The following is a 23,308-nucleotide window of genomic DNA, read 5'->3' as shown; positions in this document are numbered from 1 at the left end:
TTATTTACAGCGATCTCAGCTCTTTTGTTCTCCCGACTGTAGGAAACAATAATGCCTCATCAGAGCCTTCTGCGATCCAGAACCTAAAATCACCTTGAATTCCACAAGACTGGGGTTGACCTTTACCCCACCTACTTTCTTTCTCCCGTTCTCCTTAGATTTTTAACAAAGACACTTGCCCTTTTCCTACTTCAGCACAGAAGATGTTATTTCCTATCTGTCTGGCTCAAGTTAATGACAATATATGTGAGCCCCATGCTAGATATTAGCCATATTCACACAAAAGTACATTTTCCTCAAGAATCTAGTATTGTTCTTGAACCATCTGCTTTGTTTCCCTGAATTCAGCAACTTAAGGGGATTTACCAGAAAAGGTGGCTCCCGTAGCAGTGTTTGTTGTGGAATAGGATGTGGGAGATGGAATGCGTCTTTGTCTCTCTTAGCTGTGCAGCATCTTCAGCAGCTTTGAGTACAGACAACTGATCCTGAAGCAACTGTACCTGTGTGTTGCAGGGTGTTTAAATGGTCTTTTGATCTGAAGCACTTGGCTTGAAGGGACAGGGACGAAACCTAGGGAAGAAGTAGAATCTGTGACTTACTAAGAGGACGCCGAGTCTCATCATTCCTAACTGTAAGGCAATAGAAGTGATGTGTGTGACATTTCAGCCTCTGGTTGCTGGCAGGGACAGGAACCTATTCCCACTGTCAGTTATGCCATCAGGTCAATGAGCTTAGGTGTTACATGGCAAGTAGAAAGGGCCTGAAGTGGTAACTTTTTTGGAGGTGTGCAAGCTAGGAAACTGCATGGGAAAGGGAAATAAGAAAATTACACAGTCCTTCACTGAAGCATTAGAAAGTACTGAAAATATGGTTTTGATTAAACTGTCAGCACTGAATTTTGCATTCATTATGAAAATCAATTTTTTTACCTGCCTAGAAAGCATGAGTATAAATCAGGCTCAAGATCTGAAGATCCAGATGCAGCACCACTGGGGATAATGGCTGTAGGGCTCTATAAGTCTAGTATCTGCTGTGGGAGAGAGGGCTGGCAGGGAATGTGGGGTGCACATGTGATTAGTGTCTGAACTGCACAGAAGCTGCACTAATGGAGAGTGTCAGAAGTTAGTAGGAGAATTAACAATGAAGTCTTCCTCTGAAGTACAAGAGTCTTTGAGAAGTATACAGAAACACAGTGTGCTTGTGTACGCACCAAGGAGAACAAGATACTGAAAGGTCCCTTCTTTATGCACTGGCTTCCTAAGTTTTGTTGAACTGGGAAATTGGTTTTCACAGGTGCACGGAGTTTTGCCCTCTGGAAGGATCACAAAATGAATATCCAGGTTTGGCAGCTGCCTATTCTTATGAGCCTCCTCAGCATCAGCCATGAGCTGAGTTCTGCAGGTGCTTCACCCATGAAATGACAAGTACTGTCTTCCCTGGCATCCAGACCAGTATGTTTCATACGAGGAAATCTAGTATCCTGCCTTGAGGCGATTGGTCAAAGGGGAGAGGGAGAGAGATCAGGGTTGGCCATTACTGGAAACCCCCCAAATACTTCTGAGAGAATTCTTCATGCTGTCAGGTACTCTTTAGTTTTTATTTTAAGACAATGACGTAATTTTCCCTTTCTAGACAATCCTGATGAGCCATTTAGCCAAAGACATAGAAGGAGGATTGCTCTTCTCTTTGTGTACGTTTTTGCATATCTGAAAGTAAGCACCAGGCATGGACCCTTTTGTAGAAGAAGAAAGGTTGGTGGCCACACAAATAATAATCACCTAGTGCTAACAACTGCTTTTTGTGTTCAGGTCCTGTCATGTAATCATGTTTTACAAGCAGCAATTACCATATGCTCCTCTTTTCCATGGGTGTGCCAGATTGATTTCCCTCATAAGGCTTATCTGGTGGAGCTGCCCAACACATGGCAGCCCCTGATAGCAGTTCTGACATGCTCAGCAGAACCAGTGCAGTTAGCAGTGCCACTGCAGGTGCTGGGAGCAGCTCTGTGTGTGCTGGGCACTAATCTCTGCTTTCACACTCATTTCAGCTGGCCTGCAGTGTGTCCAAATTGCCCAGTGTCTCCTGGCTGTGCCTGCAAGCTTTGGAGGTTTGGTGGTTTGGGAAGGCAGGACCCACAGTGCATCTCCTGTGTGAGACAAAACCCTGTGATGTGGAAATTGCAGGGAATAAATTTGGTACTTTTGCATCCTGTGCTCCCAGAGGAATGTATAGAGATTGAATAAATGTTTTCCAAAATGGCTTTTCAAACTTGGAGAACTTTGACATGGAAGAGGTAGAAATTTCCTCTTTTTGTTATGGAGACAGGTTCAGTGTCTGCTGGGTAAATTACCCTTCTCTTGCACTGAGAGAGCTGAACACAGTTTTCAGATTAATTGGCATCTACCTTCATTTCCACCTCATTTTGCTGATGTAAAATGCTTTTAAAAACTTGGTTAACAGAAATGTGTGATTTGGAAAGAAGAAGAATGTTTTGCAATGCAGCTTTAGGATTCGCCACTAACTCTTCTGATCTCCGAATCCTTTCCCTGCAGCTTGCAAAAGGTAACTACAGAGAGAGTGCCATTTCTTGACATGCTTCTGCAGGTCAGGTCAGGAATGCCACTCTCGGTTTGAGTCCTTCCATCATTCTGCCCTTCAAAATCTGTTTGTTGTGCTCAGACAGATCTCAGAGATAAAACGTTTGGCTTCTTGAGGTCAGATGGAGTAACACTGCAGGTTTGGCTTCTCTGAATATTGTCATTAGTTCATTTTCAGGGAAAGCAGTGGAAAGAAAAGTCTGACTGGCATTGGTGCCACAAACCTGATTAGTAAAAGCTAAAAGCACAATGTCAGAGTTTCTCCTACTTTTTTCACTGGGTACCAGCAACAGGAAAACTTCTCCTTTAGCACTTGAATCATTTTCTTCAAATGCAGATAGCTAAACATTTCTGGAAGACTATCCCTGAAAAAAATATGTATCCAGGGAGATAAAGTGAAGAAACTTAGGATGTTAAAATGCAGGAAGGGTGGTGAATTTTGCATGCTTAGTGACAGAAAAGCATGCCTGTCCCACAGCCAGTCCAGCCTCATAAATAAAGCACAGGCACCACAAATCATTCACGTTGTTTTTCGCTCTCTCCCACATTGTGTTCCTATTTTCCAGCAGCTGTATCTGCATTTAGGTACTGAGTTCTGCTATGCACTTGTTAGCAGATGCGGTGCTGAATTTGCTACTTGGGATGGAGGCTTTTTAAAATGTCATCCTGTGTTTCACATTGTGTGCAGCATGTTTCTTCAGTTGCACTGAAAGGCTTGCTCTAACGAAGGAGGCATGAGCACCATGTTGTTTTTTCCTTATTAGCACTGCAAAGCAAATCCCACATTCGCCAGCAGAGAGGCAGTTAGCATACAGTGAGACTCTCCCTGATTGCCTGCTAATCTGTAAGGATCTTTCTTACTTAATTACTGCATCAGCAAATTACAGGCTGCTTGTTTGCTCCATGCTTGACTAGGTCTGGGGCAGTGCCAGTACGTTCTGCCAAAAGGAACTGCCTTGTGCTGCATTAAAGCCTCTGTCAGAAGGGGTTTTGCAGGAAGAGGTTGTGGCATGCCTGTAATCAACAGTGCTTGGAACAGACACAGCTAGTGGCTCTGCTCTGTGCTGTACACATGGAGTGCAGGAGCAGGAAGAAATTCAAGCAGCGGCTGCATGATGATGGTGATGGGAGTCTTTGCCCTGAGAAGTGCTTGTGGCTTTCTGGCCAGCTTCTCCAGTGCAGTAACTTCAGCTCCCCAAAGTCTGAATCCAGCCCCTGGTTGCTATTCTTGGCTCAGTCCTCAGGACAGGAGCCTCTCAGGCTCTCACATGCAGCTTGTCTTGCAAGAAGCCAAAGCAGTGCTGGTCTCGTTGCCCTTCTTTCCAAGTACCCTGGCAGAGCACTGAGAGGTTGAGTGGCTGCTGGTGTGGATACTGTGGCTGCACACCGTGCTTTAGGTGTGAGCAGAGCCTCCCAGTCAGTCACTCACAAGAGCAGAGGCTGCACAGGGCTGCCCATGATGTAAGCATATCCTGACACATTTTCCCATGTCAGTGCTCCCTTTGATCCATGAAGGAAACAGTCCCTGGGAGATAATCTGAACAGCAAGGCAAAGCAGAATTCAAACTGCTCTTTCTGTGGATCTTTGATGCACTAGAAGTTAATTTACTTTATGCATAGAAGTGCCTTGCTGTACCTGGAGGCAAGGTGCAATGCAGATTGCCTTTTTAAGAAATCCCATTATCAGTGTTCAAGTGTTTCATGCCTATGAAAGCACAGGCTGTGGACTGGCAGCCCTTTCTACTTTTTCAGTCCATCATTTGAAGCATGGGCTTCTATGACTTATTTAGTTTGGCTTCACCAAAGCTAACAATCCCTTGCAAATCTTTTCTTTTTCAAGTTATTCTTTGCTAATAAAAATACAGCTCATCCTATTCTGCAGTCCAAAAGCTCATCTTGCACCATTGAAGCATCACAACTTGTTTGAGTAGCAGTGATGTATCTGTGGTTTATCAGTGGGAACTCTGCTGCCTTCCATGTAAATCAAAGCCCTGGGGTATACACAGGGAAGTACATCAAATTAGATGTGCAAATTAAATTGCAAGATTTAGGTTCCTAAGTAAGTTTTGACCTAGTTTTTCTAAGTGTCAATCACTTGCTGTGACTTCTCTGCTATTTTCATATGCCCCATCAGGACAGCTTTTGGTTGTCTAAAAGTCTAGATGGGGAATTCAGATTTAAATTAACTGACAAAGAAACCAGATACACAGTCTGAGTCCCAGCATTAAGCTTGAATCTCTGCCCTCTTGGTTTGCAATCTATTGAATGCCCTTTGATTAAAACAGAGTTATGATTCTGACACAGTGACCTAAGTAGTGAGAGATTGATGCTCAGCATCAGCCAGGGCTTAGTTCCACCTAAAAAACTGCCAGACTTTTTAAAGTTAACTTTGGTAGGAGTTTTAGGCTCTGTGATACCTGAGAGAGTTTCAGGATGCCCAGCAGCAGCTGCCCATTGAGTTTTCCCTGTGCCGGCTTGTGTCTGTGCTGGGCTCCTTCCCTGTTCCCGGAATACCAGTGTCTAACACTGGTGCCTAATAAGCAGAAGTCACGCTCTGCCACTCTGGATTTTAATTAGAGCATTTGCTTAATGCAGGATGCTGCTCTTCCCTGACTGTAAATCCACATAGATCTGTTTCAGGTCTGTTGTCCATGGGTCAGAGCTTAGCTTCTGGTCTCAGAAGGAGTTGTTACTTTAGGCAGTGGGGGCTCAGCAAAGCAAGTGCGTTAATATTTTCGTCAATTCCAGCTAACCTACAGATTTCAGCAGCCAGATCTCATTTGTTTGATGAGACACCAGCAAAAGATGTTATCTGTAGCATGAGCTGAGGAATTGATTGTAACACACAATTCAAGGGCATTGTTTCAGGCCCAGGGCAAGCAATGCTATTTTTCTCTTTGTTTCATTTGCTCTTTTATAATAGCTTACCTCTATCCACCAGATTGCTTTGGGGATTTGCAGACAAGCCACAGTAAGAACCCCCCCTAATCTATGTCATTTTCCCTTGCACCACGCTGTAAAGTTGCTTTGGTTTATTTTTGCCAAGGGATGACAGCAGGGAAGACTATTTCAGGCAAGTTAGATCTCGGTTTCTGTTTGCATTCAAAACTCCTGTGGTTAGTTTGGTTCTCATCCTTCAATCATTTACAGAAAAGACTTAGCCAAGAGTTTTAGCAGCACTGTGAAGCTGTGTGTTCAGCGGGCTTCACTGACTCTGTGTACCTGCACGCAGCCACACACACAGCGCAGTCACCTTTTAGCTAATACACATTTATTATGTATCTTAAAGGCAAATTTTAGCTCTTAGACTGAAATTCTTATGTTAATTAGCTTTAAAACGTTCCCTCTTCTACCAGTCCTGCCCTCTCTAAACCTGGAGACGTCCTTCTGTTCTAAGTGCTGTAGGCTTTGTTAAGCACCCCAAGACACTGCATCTCAACTGTTTTTTCGCTTCATGGTGCTTCCCCCCTCCCCATTGTAAGAGAACTCACCACGATGAGTCAGCTTAAGGGACTGAGACCTTTACTGCAGCCTGCCTTTCCCCTTAGCACCCGAACTCCCCTGTGACTGCAGACACAGACACTGCCTTCCTGCAGCTTCATCCTGACAGCCTAGGAAATGCTGACAGTCAAAGCAGTAAAGCAAACCTGCAGTAGTTTTCCATAGTGGAAATTTCAGATTTCAGGTAATTCAGGCATCACTGACCTTGAATGTGTGCCATTTACTGGGGTTTCCTAGATGTTCTGAAGGAGTTTTGACTCTTCACCTTTCCCATGACTGCTCTTAATTCAGCTTTCTGTGCTTTCTGTAGGCTGTAATCAGTGCTGGAATGTTCTCCTTTAGTGCAAACTTCAGCTGATACTGGACACAGGAAGAACTTGGATGGCGTTGGACATAGTCTGTTCTGAATTTCTAAGGTCCAGGTAATTAGGAAAGTCAAAACGTACCAGGGTGCAACTGACCAGGGCAGGCAGCCTTCTAAGAAAACCAGTTCTGTGTCCACGCTGGTAACTCTTCTGTCGTACCACTTACAGCAGGGCTCTATGCCTCCCACCCTTGGTGCTCTGTCTTACTGTGAACAAGTTTCCTTTTCTGTAGCCAGGGCTGAGGCTCTGTCCTCCTGCCTTGGTTTCAGAGTGCACCTGGGGCTTTTGTGTGCCAGATATTGCTGTAATTGTTGAGCTAATAATTGGTCTCTCACATGATTCTATGATTCTATGATTGTCTTACTCTTCCATGTGATTTAATGTCTAATAAATCATTAATTAATGAAGAAGTAGTAACAAATTTAGTACAATCAGCTTTTCCTGGTCAGATACCAGTCTGACTCACCAAAAGTTTGCGGGCAATACCTTGGAAAGCCAAGCTGCTCCCACCTGTAGCTAGACCAGTGTCACTCCCAGAGCAAGAGCTTGTGCCTTCTAAGTGTTAGCTCCAAGTAACCTCTGCCCAAGGTGAGGCAGCGGTCACTTTTTGGCTTGATGTCCATGATCTCTTCACTTACCTTCCTCCACCATGCCACAGTTTGACTGACCTGGACATTATGTTGGGTTTTTTGGCTGCTTGCTTTTCTTTTTTGAATAGCAACAATGGAGTTGGCTATTGGGTTCCTGGGGTGTATTCAGTGGCCTCTTTGTGTGGTGCTTTGTGGAGCACTTGTTCTGCAGCTCTGTCTGTAATGCCCATGTAGAATTTGATTGTCAATGATGGCAAGGGACTCGAGTCATCAAAGAAAGGAATGTTTCTAGTGCCTTGATTGTGCTTTTAAATTCAATCACTGTGTAGATCTGGTATTGGTTTTCAGTCTTCATTTCTCCTTCAAGCAAGATTATCTGATTGCTCATGTCAGGTTATGCACTGAATATAGCTGCTGCCCCTCATCTCAGCGTTGTCTGCTCAGGATCCAACACTTCCCTTTGACTGAAATTGCCATTATAGGTGCTGTTGTCATAGTTCACATTCATTTCCTGTTTAACAGGGAAACTAACAAGCTACAGTGACAAGAATAAGTGCAACTGGAGTCTGCTCATCTGCAAACTGAAAGGGACATTGGTGGTCCTCAGTATCACGATCACCTTTCTCATAAGGCAGGCTCTAAGATCTCCCCCTCATTTATAATATTTCTTTGATGTCACAGCTCAGCTTCATTTTCAGGAATGACAGTTGGCACAGGCTGCATTCTGTCAGCTGGACTCATATGTCTGAGCTTCCTTTGTAGAGTTACTCGACCCGGCCACATTGCAGATCTTCTGATGGAACACACAGTTCATGCATTTTAACTAAAAAACCCCAAAACAGCAGCAAAAAGCAACTGTAGGCTGCTTAGCTCTGCTCCCGAATGTTAGGAGTTGCGTTGCAGCTCTGGTGCTCTGTGCCACGTATGAGAATGAGCAGCTGTGGAAGAACCACAGGACCTTTTGCCTAGCCATACGTGACCACCATGCTGAGCCCTTCCTCTAATGAGAACAATCACAAGAACATCATTTTCTTTCTTAGATAAACACCCACCCCAGTATTGATCAGAAGGGGAAAGATCTTCCTCTTCATTAGCACATCAGAATCCGTAAACAGTGCTAGTCTTCAGACAGATTTTAATATCTGTTTGTTGCTGCAGTAAGGATTTGTGGAGAAGTCTCCAGGAGCTTTCTGTCTTTGTTCAGGCTCTTGTTTCAGTCAGCTGCTCTTGCTATGAAGCAGGTTGAAAGGGGAAGTTATTAATTAGGATTCATTCTTAAAAGCTTATGAAGTTTTTGGAAATTTACCTGAAAGCAAATTGCCTTTTAAAAAGTCTGAATTTCAGACATTAAAAAACAAACAATGCAAAACCAAAGCTAACTACCTGCAGCAACAATGAATGCAGAAAATCCTGGTGATAGGTTTCTACACCTGATGTATTCATTTTGTAGCAAAAGTGTACTATCACCATACACCTTTTTCAAAATAGTGTTCCACAGATCCTGCAGTTTTGAGGCTCAATGGAGTGTTCCCAGTTGGTTTTATTTCTTTCTTCCATTGCATACCAGGTAGCAAACTCTTTGGTGTAATGAGGCATTTGCTGCCATGGTTTGAGGGAAGGATTTCAAATGCTGTGCTGCAAAGGAAGGAAGATCCCTGACTTGTGATGAACAGTCCTAGAACTGTTGGTGTGGTCTCACCATCCCATGGTCAGAGCTGGCCAAAGGTCATCGACCCTTTGGATCAAGTCCTACGGAAGCAGAGCATATCTGTGGTTTAGCTTTTGCCTGAGTAACCTCATTACACTTTCTCCTGGCCCCTTTGAGCTCAGTGTGCTTCGCCAGTGCTGCAGGAGCAATTTTCTGTCTCTTTTCCCTGGGGGCACCGCAGCCCATGCACACGGCAGGGGCACTGCTGCCGGACGGAGCCTGCTGGATCACACAGGCATCTTTCAGCACGTGTCAGACCATTCCCCTAAGGACAGTTTCGTGCTCTGCCACCACTCTCACACAAACAATAAATAATGTGACACTAGTCAGGACAGCCAACAGCTGAAAGGCAAATGGCACCGAGCACCTGCCAGGGCGGCTGGTCATGCCTCAGCATGCATTGAGGAAAGAATCTTCCAGAGCAGAGCTCACAGGACTGGGCTCAGTGAACAGTCGCAAATTTATCCTCCCTTTCTGCTTTTCTGGAGCTTTCATCAGTCTGAACTTCCTGCTCAGTGCTTCCTTCTGACAGATGTCAGCTTGTGCATAGCTTAGATACTCAGTTTTCACTCAGTTAAATGCAGGTGCAAAGAGGTAAAGACCCCTTGCCAGAATGAAATTTTACCCCAAATCTTTACTTTTGCTTGCACAGAGAAATAGAAGTTTGTACTCAACATGCTTCCACTCAAGTTTGCCAGTGTGTAAAGCGGAGAGGGGAGGCACACTTGGTGCAGACTCCTTCATCTAGTGTTACAGAAGACGTGGCAGCAGACATTTCATTCCTGTCTTACTGAACTGGCGCTGGGGTGCTGGTCCTAGCAAGACAGGATATTATCCTCTCTTCTCTTAATTCTATTTCAGTCCTGCTATTTAGCAGGAAAAGTTATGGAACCCAGTTTCTGTTCATCATCTCTTGTGAAGGTCACTCACTAAAAGTAAAGCAAAGCAATGGGTTGTCCTTCTGGGTCTTGCTAAGGTTTGTGCAATGCCAAAAAGCAGTGTCTGGTGATGTTCCATTATTGTGTTGCTATTAAAAGAATCCTAGGTCAGGAATGGAAATCTAACTACATTTCTGATTTCCAGCTTCTATCAGCCCTTCCCTTACAGTTTCTGACAGGTCCACTAACATGTATTTTCTTTGTGGTTTACTGAAAAATCATTAACTTCCCATGGTGTTTCTGAATGGTCATTGTAAGAAAGGTAACTGTCCTCTGTTAGGTGCCAACGCATGCTGAAGGTTCAGAGTTGTGTCAGTCTGCTTTCATGCCAGCCCATGTCGCAGTAGTGCAAGGAACGAGTGGCCCAGCGAGGGCATGCTGTGCTGCATTAGGGTATTGCCTGGGAAAGAAGCCAATTGGTGTCCTTTCCATATCTGCTGCTCCTGCCCTCTCTCTGCTCCCTCCTGCTGCTTTACTGCAAACTCTAGTGTTGTTCACCGAGCAAATGAAGTTTTCAAGTCCGTTTTCAACTGTTTTGGTGTTGGGGTTAAGCAGAATAGAAGGCAGAGCGCTGAAGCTGTGCCTGTTACTGCAGCGGTCAGCTGAAGGTTGCTCTGATCTGCTCTTAACCCACAGCTCAGCAGGCTGCGGTGATTCCCCCTTGACTGCTGTGCAACGCTTTGGTAATGGAACTCCTTCAGTGCTGGACTTTCATCTCATCAGCTGCACCACCTGTCTTGCTGTAATCTGCCAGGACAGCTTGAAAGGATATTGATTAATGGCTTAAGCCACTTCTTATCATAGCTAATGATATTTTTTTGGCCAAGTGCTAGGCTTAGTTTTGGAGCAGCATCCAGCACTGGAGGAACACTCAGAACTCCAGCTAACTGCTCACCCCAAGTTCTGCCTATCAGCTATCAAAATTGCTCTTCATACAGAGCCTGAAAAGGAAACATTTCCAGGTTTTTGAGATACCTGTTAAGAATTCAGAGATTGTCTTTGCAGGATGATTTGCTGCTTCTCATCTCCCCATGCTCACACTGCTGTTAGGTGTTCTGAACAGTCAACCACCAAACAAACTGCAGCAGCATGGGCTCTCAGACAGCCACAGCATTGCTGAGAGCTGGTAAGGCACGTCTTTGAAAAGGAGAGGGGAAGAAGAATTAAGCAGGTGATGCTTTGTACAAGCTATGACTTCGGCTTTTCTCTTTTTTTAGCGGTGTTTAATAGCGTTCCATTTTTCCTGCTACTGCATGCTCCTCTTTCTGGAGAGAAACAGGTCATTAGACTTGTCTTTTATCATCTCAAATTACAGAGTATTTGAGTTAATCTGGGAAGCATGCTAAACCCAGGCTGTTTAGGAAGAAGGAACAACTCTTACTATCTTTGTAAGGAATGAGGTCAATATTCTCTTTTTCCAGTTGAGAATTCCATTTCTTCATTCCCTTTTCTGCAAAGAGAATAGATGCAGAGCATGCTTAGAGGTTTAATGTGACTTTTCATAGTCACTCAAGTGAGGAAGCATCTCTCCCAGTTCCTTCCACGGTGTTTTGAGCACTGCCACTGTTGCCGGTTTGTTGCATCCAAATTGTAGAGGAGGCTGCTTGCACTCTCAGTCATTTTGCAGTCAGAATGCTCTTGCAGACAAAAGCAAACCCTGTTTCTGTGCAAAAGCAAGGATTTTTGTAAGTCTAATTGAAGTCTAGTAGTTTAAAGAACTATTATTAATCCCAATTCAATGATACACTTACAATTTGGGGTCTATACAATTACATTTAATGTATGTAAACTTCTTGTTATCTGCCCCTTTCTCAGGAGTTCCTTTCCCACTCTCTCACTGCTCAATAGCTTCCCTCTGGAGGAAGGAGAGAATCCCTCAGCTGTGCACATTTGAGCCCTTTGCCAGAAATCCGACGCTGATGTTGATGGTTTCTTCTCCCTCACCTTTCAGTCCAGCTGGGGTCATCTCTGTGTTTGCTAAATGTCCTCCTCCACCTTTTTCATTACAGGACTGCTTAGGCCCACATGTAGAAGAATTCAGGCTCTTTTACAGCTGTTGGGTACTTGTTCTTTGTTCTCTGTTAAACCTGAACGATAGCTGCTGCTACCCTGCTCCCCGAGGGCATTCACCACTAATGAGATAGCTTTTTTTAGCTTTTGGGACCCCAGTGCCATCCCGTGCCTGTACTTTTAAGGCCTCCGCTGCCATCTCATGCCTGTATTCCTCTCTGCTGCATTTTATCTGCAGTCATAGTGCATTTTGCCCAGCACAGCTGTGTTTATTCCTTTCATATACTTTGTGTGCATGTATAAAACAATAGCTGCTGCCCCATACCAGAGCAGGGAAACAGCCTAAGAATTGCTGCTACAAGCAAAACAAACAAATGAGCAAAGCAAAGCACACCTCAGCCTGGCCACGCCAGGTCCAGGCAAAGCCTGAGAACACCTGAGGTTTGTGCACAGCTTAGCACCAAGCCTGTGGCCCCTGCCAGCAGCGGCAGCACTGTGTTCGTTGGGCTGCCAGGCCACACAACACAGCAGTCTGAGTTACAGTGGCCAAGTGCTGAAAGGTACCAAAGAGTGAGATACTTGAGTGCTGGAAAGTGATAGTTGAGCTCCCCCTAATAATGAACACTGGGGCTGCAACGTCTGTGTACCTTCCCTGCATTCTTAAGTGCTGAGTTTTGGGCAGAGGCAACAGGTCTGTGTCTGGTGCCGATGCTGAGCACAGCTCACAAAGAGAGTCTGGACCACAAGCAATTTTATAGGTGTTTGTAACTAGTCCCCAGTGTTCAGTGTAGCAGTGCTCACTCCCCCTGTGATTTGCATCATCCATCTTTTCCCTCCTCTGCCTTGATTGCTAACCAATTTGTATATAGAAATGCTTTCCTGATGAATCCCACTCCACCTGTGGGCAGTCTCTCCTATGTACTTCACTAACAAAACATGCAGTTTGATCACTGTATGCCTCTATAATATGCTTCATCTTCTCACAAGCTCGAAAGAGCCTCTCTTAGTGTCAAAATGCTAAACGTGCCAGGAGGCCATGAAGTGGGCTTATACCTAAAGCCTTAGGTATAAGAAATAAATGGGATGCTGATTGGATAGAGGTTGGAGAACAATTTAAATGCCCACAGTATCCCATTTCATAAACTGTGTGCTAAGACTTCTGTGCTGTGACTTTGTTTGGGAAGGCTGCTGTGGGGCTTTGCGACTCCGCTCATTTGTTTCCACTGAGGGAAAAACCAACAGAGAGAGAAGGGAGAAGAAAATCATTCTTGTTATAGCTCTGAAGTGTTCCCCCTTTCTCCGCATGTTGTAGGCTTTCATGCATTTGTCCAAGCTCTGAAGGATTTTGTATGATGGATTAGGCTGGGTCAGTGGTTCTGATAAATAAGATTTGAGGGAATGATGAGGATGTAGCTGTGAACAGGCCAGGCGGCAGCAGGCTGTTATTGCATTGCTGTGCCTGTACCCTGACAGTAATGCCTGTGATTGCAGCGAGGGGCCCAAATCTGCAATAAGCCTTTTTTGAGCGAGTTAAACTGTCAGCCTGTCCCTGAAATATTCCTCTGTCTGTCTTATTGAGTTAGCTGTAGCTCTTGAGAATCACCAGGTGCTATTTTTATGCTCTTACTGTGCAAGTAGAGATGTCATGCCAGCTGGCATTTTCCCCTGTCTGTAGCTCCTGCTGCTCCTGCCAAAGGTCAGTGTGTGAAGTTTTCTGCTTAACTTTGGAACCTGATGTCTGATGCTGTGCTAACGGAAATTATCCTTCCTGAGATGAGCTGGCCTGGTTTGAGCCCTAACATGTAGTAAGTGATGAATGGGAAGGAGAGGCTGCAGTTCAGTCACCAGTGGTTGGTTGTGGAATTACGGCTGACTTCTCATTAGCACTCACAAGTGGCAGCCCAGCTCTTGAAGGATTTAAGAGATTGCTTAATGAAGATTCATTTACTAAGATGTATTTCTAGCCAATATATTGGTCATTACACTGATCTTAGTGTTGGAGCAGGGCACGAGCAACCTTTGTGTAACTGAGGACTGAAAAGGAGAAGCAGCAAACTACTTGGGGCAACCTCGTAGTCACTTTTAGAGTCTGCCTGCTGTCTGTAGCTAGGAGGTGGCTCATTCAGTCTCTCAGTCTTCTTTAAGAGCTCTCCTTTCTTCTTTAAACAAAAGATCTTGTCTTCTGTGGTGTTTTTACAAGCAGGATTTTGTGCCACGGTGCAGCATGCCCTCCCACGTTTCACCACTACAGTTTCGGTAGCTATTGTAAAGCCTGCTGTAACCCCATCCTCACAGGCATGTGCAGCACTGCACGCCTTGTGGCTTTGACAGACAAATCACAGAGGTGCGTCAGAAGCATCACCAGAGTACAAACACAGCAGAGATACCGGTGGCTAACGCATGTTTTATTCATAGGCATGGATCATGGTGTCAGCTAATCGGGGAGGATAAATGTCTCTTTGAACTTAAGCAATTCATAGGTAAAAATTAAGTCTGTGTTGTGCCCCACCCCCACTTCTAATATCATTTGTTTTCTTAACAAAAATCATCTAATTGGCAAGAGATACATCTGTGCTCATTGTCGAGGAGTGACATCTTTTTTTTCTCTGCTACAGTTGTCCTTGGCATGCAGTCACCTTCTTTCACACCCCTTCTCCTGCTGGGAGAGGCAGGCCAATGTGCTTGGGTTTGATGGAGCAGCTTAACAATATTTCCAGCTGTAACCCAAATCTTGTAAAGAAAGGAATCTGGAGACTCCTGTGTGAGTCATGAGAGACTTGGTCGTCTCCTGATGTACTGCTGGAGCTTCAGCCCCGTGGCTTCTGTTTTATGGCAGCACTGCTTCTGTGTTGTTGCATTTTCATTGTGCAAGGCAGAATCAATCTTCCTTACAAAATGCCCAGGGGAGAGGGAGCGTGCTTGTGCCACGGACAGTGCTGTGCAGGCTAGGTTATAGCCACAATTCCAGCGCTGGAATTTGTCTGAAGGGATTTGCTGGGTTTGTACTGCACTAAAATACTGCTGGCAAAGTACCAACTGGAAGCAGGCAGTCTGTGTTTAGCTGTCGATGGCTGGAACCCCACTTCAGAGGGCTGGGCATGAGCCCTGACCTGATGACCAGCAAGCTTTGGGGGTTTTCTGATGACAGAATAAATCTGTACAAGCATGGTGATGTGGATTAAAGGTAGGGGAAGAGTGTGCTGGGGTTTTGTGCTCCTAAGGGCTTTTTAAATGGTTTAAATGCAAAGTCAAAGTGAAGCACAAAGTGTTTTGGATTTTCAGGAGTTTTCTGTCCTGATTTTGTGCAGAAGCTCAGTGTCGTTGTTCAGTAGCTTTGGATGTGTCTTCCTAGGGATGGACAATTGTATTTCGTCTGAATTTCCAATCTGGTGAACTTAAATTTCAAACAAACAAACAAAGCAAAGACACAACCAACCGCTTCCAAAACCCACACGTCCAATGCTCTGTGTTCATGGGTGGGAAAACAGCCATTGATTGTTTCGCTCAAGTTTTAAGCTAGCTTGAGTAACACAAATCATTACACTTAAAATATAAGTTGCAATAATGGAACCTTCTGCCTGTGCTAGGGGTATCTCAGTGGGAACTTTTGTCAGACATTAACATGTGCTGAGGAGACATTGACTGTTTCCAGCCTCCCGTTTCAGAAGTCAATTGTCTGGCCCTCCCTCGCCCCAGTGAATCAATCAGGTTTGCTGCAAACAGGCAGGCTCCCAGCATGGGCAGCAGCTAGGGCAGCACGTTGGAGATTCTCTGTGAGGTTTCTGAGCTGCAAACCAGATTCATGATGGGGAAAACCAACCTTGGGCTTTCTTGTCCAGCAGCAAGTATCACAAGGATTTTAGTGGGAGTCTTGCAAGGGCCTTAGTAGGAGGATTCAATGGCACCCCTTTGAAGGAAGAAAGACGAAGCAGTGAGGCAAATGCATCTTGTCCCTGTCCGGGTGATGTGGAATTCTGACCATGGGAGAAGAAGTCTGGAGAAGATGATCAGCCATCATTGACAGCACAATTTGACCTTTTTAGTTTTATTGCATTATTTTAAATCAGATGAGCCTTTTGCAGTTTGAAGTAACTCTCACAAGTGGCTTTTCGCCTGGCAAGAGAGCCTTTTAAAAGAGAAAGGGAAAAATCTCTTTGTGTATTTGCATTAGGGTACAAGGTGTCTGCCAGCTGTGATTGAAAATATGTCTAAAATCAATTCGTTTCTCAGTATTTCTCAGTCACTGAAACTATCAGAAAACCAAATTAATTAATTCTTCTCAGAGGAATTATCAAGAGTATCCTCAAACTAGTTTAGAAGTTACACTCCATACAATAACTGTTTTGCATTGACAAACCTGTAAGCATTTGAGAACATTGTGCTCAGCAATCAGCTGGATACTTTCTGGTTCCCATTTTAGACTTAATCGCAGTACCAGTAAATGCTTCCAGAAACTAGCCAAGAACAGGCAAATTGCAAATAAATGTTCAAAGGTAGAGTTTTTGTTTTCTTCCTGTTTGCATTCTTGGGGGGATTGTCTCTGTTGGGGTTTTTTATTTTTGAGGCTTTAAAATGACAGAACCCCTGGTTAATCCTTGTGCTGCTCCTGGTGACATGCAAGAGAGCACAGCACCAAGGACAAAGTGCTTGGAGGAGGCTTGCAGGAGCCTGCTGGGAGCCTCGCACCCCGCAGCGCAGCTGCTCAGCGATTTCCTGCGGGGGCTGAAGGGAGCTGGTTCTGTGCCCTGCGCCCTACTCCAGCAGGCAGCCAGGGCTCGCTGCTGCTGAGGGAAGGTGAAGCGCAAGGGACAGGAGAAAGTTTTGCACAGGCTGGTGTTTAAGATGAAGCAGCATGTTCGGGTGCCTATGAAATAATTCGGCTTAAATATTTGGTGTGTTAAGGTGGGTTTGCTGCTGCCTTCCAGCGCGGCTGTGCTTCCTCAGCTCCGTTGCTGTCTGAGAAGAGCTGCAGCCGGCGCTGCAGCAGGATGCTCCTGGGGCCAAAGGCAGCCTTTACAGATGGGTGCACTAGTTTGATGTGATGCAGCTTGGCTGGGCTGGATTTCTGTCGATTTGCCTGCGGTTTAGTTTGATTACCTCTAGGCTGTGTTAGAAATGTGGCCTGTGCTGTTTGATCCCCGTTTTGCCTCCATGTCCTATTGATACCTGCCATTCGCTTCTTCTCCGGCCCCTGCTGTATGCAGCCCCCTGCCTGCCTCTGCAGCCTGGCAAGTGGAACAGCAACAACACTGGGGCAGACATAGTGCTGGAAGGAGCTCGGATGTTCTCTTTGAGTTTCTAGAATGAATAATTGCACAGTAATAAGGGGAGACCTTACAGTGGCCTTCCAGTACCTGAAGGGATCTTACAGGGCAGACAGAGAGTGGGTGAGGTGATAGGTTGGACTCGATGACCCTAGAGGTCTTTTCCGACCTGGTTAATTCTGTGATTCTGAGACTGCCTGTAATGGCAGTGTGATGACAAGTGGCAATGGTTTAAACTAGAGCAAGCTAGGTTTAGGCTGGACATTAGGAAGAAGTTCTTTACTATGGGGGTAGTGAGACATTGGAAAGGGGTTGCACAGGGAAACTGGATACCTCATCCCTGGAAGTGTTTCAGACCAACCTGCTCTAGTGGGAAGTGTCCCTGCAGAGGGGTTGGACCTAGGTGATCTTTAAGGTCTCTTCCAACTCAAGCCATTCTATGATTTTTGCATTCATTTATCAGGATGAAGTTTCATGAAACTTCCCCTGCTAGTGTTCCTGAAGAAGCTCCCCAAAACTGCTCTATTGCAAAGTTCTGGTTAAATGGAATCTTCTGGGGAAAATGCTGGGGTCACTTTAGGAGAGTGTTACTCCTGGACGTTTGACGCTGAGTGTGTCGATGTGGACTGGCAAGACTGGCGCAGAGCAGTGACTGAATACTTCTCTGCTGACGTTTGCTTTGCAAAGGGAAATGTAACATTTTAAATCACGTCTTTTCCTCTGAGGACACCTGTCTTTGCTGGTGGAAGCTCCTTGGGATTGTCAAGATACAGCTCTGTTATCTGCATCTGCAAACTGGCTGCTATTACAATGTTTATTCAGGCTTTTATCTTGTTATTTGAGGGAGATAGGGCTGGGTTAGAAGTACTTCAGAGGGCTTTGGATCAGGTCTTCCACATATAGGTAATGCACGTCTGAAGCATGCTGGTACTACCTTGCAGCATTTTAAAAGCAGGTTGTAAGATTGATTTAAATGCTGAAAGGAGCACCTCTGCTTCTCTGAATTCCACGTTATACTGCAGAGCTGGAAGGCTGTTGGACGGGACAGCTTCCAGGCGCCCTGGTCAGAGCTCCTCCCGAAGCTCAGCCCTCTCTTGTGCAATGAGTGGCAAACGCTGGCAGGAGCAACCCTGTCAATGCAGCTTCACAAGAAGGAAGAGACACATTTACAACTGGTAGCAGACAACTGTGATGACTCATTCTTAAGACCCATGAACCTGTAGAGATTTAAGCAGGGACTTTTCTTGTCAAGGCAGTCCTTTCTTAACCATGGGTTTCTCAGCTCTGGCCTGAAGATTTCCACTAATGAACTCACAGATGGAATGTCTGGCAAAAGGCATCTTTTGCAGTCACCAATTTTTCAGTCTTGTTAGAGCAAGTAAGATCATTATTGTTCTCTCACTTGCTGGCAGAGGTTTAGTGTTAGAGGATGTTGCTAATGGCATTTTTCAATCCACTGAAACAAACTGCACTCCAGTGAGTACCCACTAGTATTGGCCAAACTAGTTGGAGGACCGTTTTGGAGTCACTTTCTTTTGGGTTTGCAGTGCATTTTCTGTCTGTGGTGTGAAGTGATGCTCTATACACTTTTATTTCCGTGTGCTACTGGAATGAGAGTGCCTTGATTCTGTGTATTTTGAGAGCAGAGCTTTTTCTCTGAGGAGCCATGCTAGATGGAGAACATGAAAGGGAATGTTAACTTGCCCAGCAGTCTCTCTCCTGTCCAGGACTCCTGGTTTCATTTTTGGATTCTGCCACTGACTTAGCCTGACCTTCAGTCACAAGGATCAAGGAGGCATAGCTGTTTGTACTTTGGTTTGTGGGCTTGTCACAGCAGTTCAATAACTGTTTTGTCTGTTCTGTTATTCTGAAACTGAATTCAGCTTTCTGAAGCTTGAGTAAAGAGTGATACATATGTGAAACTACTGTCACTGTAGGCTGCTTTTCCAATTGCTAACATCTGCTGTCAGTCCGTGGTGATTATGGTACATTTGTACTGCTGGGAGATGGAGATTTACTGGGATGAATGGCTCATGGGATGCAGAAATGGTTGATGTCTACCTAGCAAGTGTCAGAGTGCATCACTGATTAGGGACTCTGCAGTTACACCAATAGGGTTATGTGCTTGTGGAATGGCAGGCAGATGATAGACTGGAGCTGGAGAGTCATCTCCCTATAGCTGTTGTTTGTCTTCCCTTTCTTCTGTGAGTCCCTGGGGAGTCAGCGGGAATTGGACTGTAGGCTGTGCTGAGTGGATTTATAGTGTGGGGGGAAATGGGGTATGTCTCTTGAGGTAGGAATGTTAGACAGTTACAGCAAGGGAATCTGTTTGCTGGGGTTACAGCAAGCCAACACAAGGGCAATGTAGCACAAGATGAAATTATTTCCTCCCAGCTAGGGAAATGACTTCCACAGCTGCCTGATGTCTTTCATCAGAGGCTCTTGGCACTGGTCATCACTTCTCTTATGAAGTCAATGAGCATATCATGGGCCTGAGTCTCAGAGGCAATTCTGGAGACACAGGTGAAAGGGACCAAGTGTTGCTTTGCATCCCTTTTCTTTTACTACTCATGATGGCATTTGCTACCTTGCTGCATGAGCACTGCTGAAATCTGTGCTAGTCTTGCTGGTGTTCATTTGAGATGTGACAGTACATTTCTGTAGTAAATACTTCCCTGTTTGTGCTCAGCTCCTACGGTGACGCAGCCAAAGTCTTTTGAACTTGTAGGAAGAGTCAGCTGGGGTGCTTCAGGCTGCTGCTTCACTTCTAGTTTCCCAGCAAACACTTTGAAAGCAAAGCAGTGCTGCCAGCTGTATTTCAAACAGTGAGCCTGCCTCAACAGCTTAGTGCTGTTGCACTGAATCTCAGACAAGCAGTGGTTGTGGGGGGAGGGAGGGTATGTGGTTGTTCTTCATGAGAGATTGTCTTTTTGGTTTTGATGCACCAGAATGAGATCAAAGTCACTCTAGTTTGTGTTCTGTGCAAAGGTCTGAATCCAGTTTTCTGGAAGTGAAGTTTCCTCTCCTCCTGGCTTTGATTTCCCCCTTGCAAATACTGTTATGTGTTTTCTTTGTTACCTTTCTCAGAACGTCCCATACGCTACAGGCTGTACTTCTACTGCTGCATCGACTACAACCAGTTCTGCAGCCGTTCCTCCCCTTCCCACCACCCCTCCTGCACTCCTCCAGATTCAACATAACATGTTTTCAAACCCCATGAGCAGTTAGATGTAGCAGCAGCCTCGGATATTTTTGGTTCCTCAGCACCATATAGAACCGCCAGGAGAAGTGTAGGACTCAATCCACTGAAGGCAGTTGCTGAAGTTCATGATGTGCCTTGGTTTCTGGCTCCCAATGATAGTACCTCCCCAGGGCTGTTGAAGTGGCAGCTGTTTAATGATAAGCATTTACCTTCTTCCAGTTCCTCACTAAGAACCAGTATGATTTTAAGTAAAGCAGGATTTGTTTTAAAACCATGATTAGTCCCTGGTGTAAAGAAGGGTCACAAAAGTGTTTAATTAGGCAACAGCAAAGCAGCACAAAATGAGCAAAGCTGATTCTGTGGATGTCTGATGATCATACTGAGATATAATTGAAGTAGAGAAGCCTGTTGCTTCTAATAGTTAAGTGCCTTGCACACCCACTGCATGCACAGAGTAGAATAAGTGTTCTGTCACTTTCCCTTCATCTTCCAATATGTGATCCATACTCCTGCAATAATAGCAGGCATAATTAACTCTGGCTTAAGTATTTAGGAGATTACAAAGTGCTGCAATTACAGGCTTTCCAAATGGCAGGAGCAAGAAGCTACAAGAAGCTTTCTACACTTCCCTGCTCCAATATCTGAGTGCACTGAAAAACTTCAGCAGCACGAGGAAAGAGCCCCTGCAGGAGTGCATCTTAATATAGTATTAATTGGGTAAAGGAAGAACACTGCTCAGGAACACAGAGGGTGCCTTTGGAACAGGACAAATAATCTGCAAAACAAGTCTGCTGAATTCCCTTCCTCTCTGTGCTGTGGTTGCTGCAGTACTTTTGATTATATTGATCTGGAAGCTTGCTTTCATCTGTCATTTACATTCATTTTACCTCTTGCAATTGCCTCTGCCAGCTTACATGCTTGTTTTCTGGAGAATGCATTAATAAGATTTCCAGGACATCAAAAGAATTTCTTTTGTGCAAAGGTAGAATATAATATGCCTAAGGTGTAGGAGGGTTCCTAACTTCAATTTTACCAACTAAAAGTCATTAATGAGTTCTGTGAAGTAAAAAAAAAAAACCAAACCTGAAAAGGATAATACTAATTGCATGCTATAGATTTTCCTCTGTTGCTTACTCATTTAGTTGGTGACTTTGCAGAACAGGCTGTTTACACCCTGGCTTTCTTCTGATTGCAATATGCTTCCAGAATTGACAAAAGTAGGACCAAAGGTCAAATTAATTAAAAACAGTAGGAGAAGGATCATAATTAATGCTGCAAGGTGCTATTTGCACGTTGTGCCTGGAAAGCGGCTGAGGTGCGTTTTGCTCTGTGCAAGTACAGATGCTGTATGTCAAGGATGGTAAGAAAGCACTAAGAAATGTCTCCAAGAGTAGAATTGCATTGAGTTCTTGAGTGGGGGACATTTCTGCATAGGATGGCTTGGGGGTGAGCAGCCAGAGCAGCCACCACTGGCACTTTTGCTGGTGTCACTGAGGCAGGAGCGGCAGAGTGGGTGCAGACCTTTGGGTCTTGTTCTTTGCTGACCGCGTGTGGCAGGGGCTTGCTGCACCGTCACACTTTCTGGATCAGCGAGAGCAAGCTGTTGCCTTTGCTGACCATCGACCTGGAGTCAGAGCTGCAGAAAGTGTTGTGCATTTACAGGTTGCAGGTTCAGAGTGGCTTGTATGGAAAATAATATTTGCCTCTGATTTAACCAAGCTTTACATGAGTTTGAGCAATCCTGAAGTGGAAATGGTGCTGTGTTAATCCGAGATAACAGAGGCAGGCACTGAGGGGGTTGCACAAGTGACGTTTGCTGTGCTTCAGCTTTCTCTCCCCAGCCTTTTTATTTCTCAGCCGTTCGAGGCACATTTTCTGGGGCATTCCAATGATGCAGGGACTTGGTATCAGGGTAATGCTGCTTGTGAGAATGCAGTAAAGGTATTTTTGGTTTTATACAGTAAAACCAAAACTGAGTTGCTCTTAAGCAAACCTTTGGGCTGCTCAGTGCTGCTGCCAGAGGCTGTGGCTGCAGAGCTGTCAGTCCTGTGAGGAAGAGCTGGGCCTAGGGCCTCACTGCAAGTGCCCAGTCTTGACCTCTGCTGACTCCTCTGCTCTTTCCCATTAGGACTTTGTATGTTTTCGCACTAGTGCCTTTCTCTTGACTCCCTTAGGTACTAAGCCAACAGCTCCACTTCTGTCTCGGTTTCTATTTGGTGTGCATGGCTTGACTTCACCTGCTTTGCTGCTCGCCTCACGAGCTGTTTGTCAAGGAAGCAACCCAAGGTCACAAGTCTGTGCTTTTTAAAGCAGGGTCCCTGGTGGCAGATGCCTGAACCTCACAAAACTGGACCTTGACTTACAGCTGCTCTCCACTGCTGCACTCTCATTGTGATTTCACAGCACAAATGCCACGGCTGTAGGTTGTGGCAGGGTTGGCGCTGGGGCAGCTGCAAGCATGGGGTCTGAATGAGAGCAGCTTGCCTGCTCTCACCTGCATACAGCAGCTCTCAGCTTGTTTTGGGAGCAAGCAACTTCTTCCTCACACTTCAGCTGCAGCCCCTCAATTCCCCTTGTCCAGAACTGCTCTGTTTCTGTATAGAAACAAAGGGATGCTGCATTACTTCAGGAATTTCTGGTGTAGATTTTGCTCTGTGAAGAAAGAAGAGTGAGTAATCACCAATGAGTAGTCCCCAAGCATGGCTGCAGGGAATATGAACATGAGCTGGCAGGAGGAAAAGGACAGGGCAAGGCTGATGACATTGTGCTTTGCACAAGTGGTGAGTTCTGGTGATCTGAAAGGACAGTTGCACAGACGGCTCTGCAGGAGCAAAGGCTGCTATCAGTGACGCACTGCAGCTCTCAGATGTTTCCCATTTGCTAACAGGGATTTCAGACATCCAGTTCAGGATGTTAGTTGCTGGATAACGCTGGATAACCATCCCACTCATATCCTAGCCACACCTGCAGGGCAGAGTTTTGTGGAGCCAAGATGTGCTTTACAGGGTGAAGTATGACTGACGTGAGAGACAGCTACTTGCGTTGGAGTCTTTAGGAATACTCTCTGGGCATGTCTTACTGAGAGTATGTGTCTGCCTTTTTCTTGTGACTTTGGAACACTTTCAACCCAAGG

At 45.2% G+C, this 23,308-nt stretch overlaps 1 protein-coding gene across 9 annotated transcripts in view; it reads left to right on the top strand.

Annotated features, from left to right (window-relative positions):
- PCDH11X (protocadherin 11 X-linked) overlaps positions 1-23,308 on the top strand; it is a 450,326-nt gene that overhangs the window by 295,914 nt on the left and 131,104 nt on the right. Inside the window, exon 7 of one of the 9 annotated variants that reach the window (XR_010305704.1) lies at positions 6,409-6,453. The exons of 7 other annotated variants lie outside the window; for them this stretch is intronic. The gene's annotated coding sequence lies outside the window, so the exon portion shown is untranslated. Of the gene's footprint in view, positions 1-937; positions 982-6,408; positions 6,454-23,308 lie in introns of those variants that run through there. One more of the 9 variants, XR_010305705.1, reaches the window with a different exon arrangement.

The sequence above is a fragment of the Pogoniulus pusillus genome, chromosome 19 (genome assembly GCF_015220805.1).
Source record: "Pogoniulus pusillus isolate bPogPus1 chromosome 19, bPogPus1.pri, whole genome shotgun sequence".
Classification (NCBI taxonomy): domain Eukaryota; kingdom Metazoa; phylum Chordata; class Aves; order Piciformes; family Lybiidae; genus Pogoniulus; species Pogoniulus pusillus.
The sequence above is the reverse complement of the archived record's forward strand: the minus strand, read 5'-3'. Positions and strand labels throughout refer to the sequence as shown.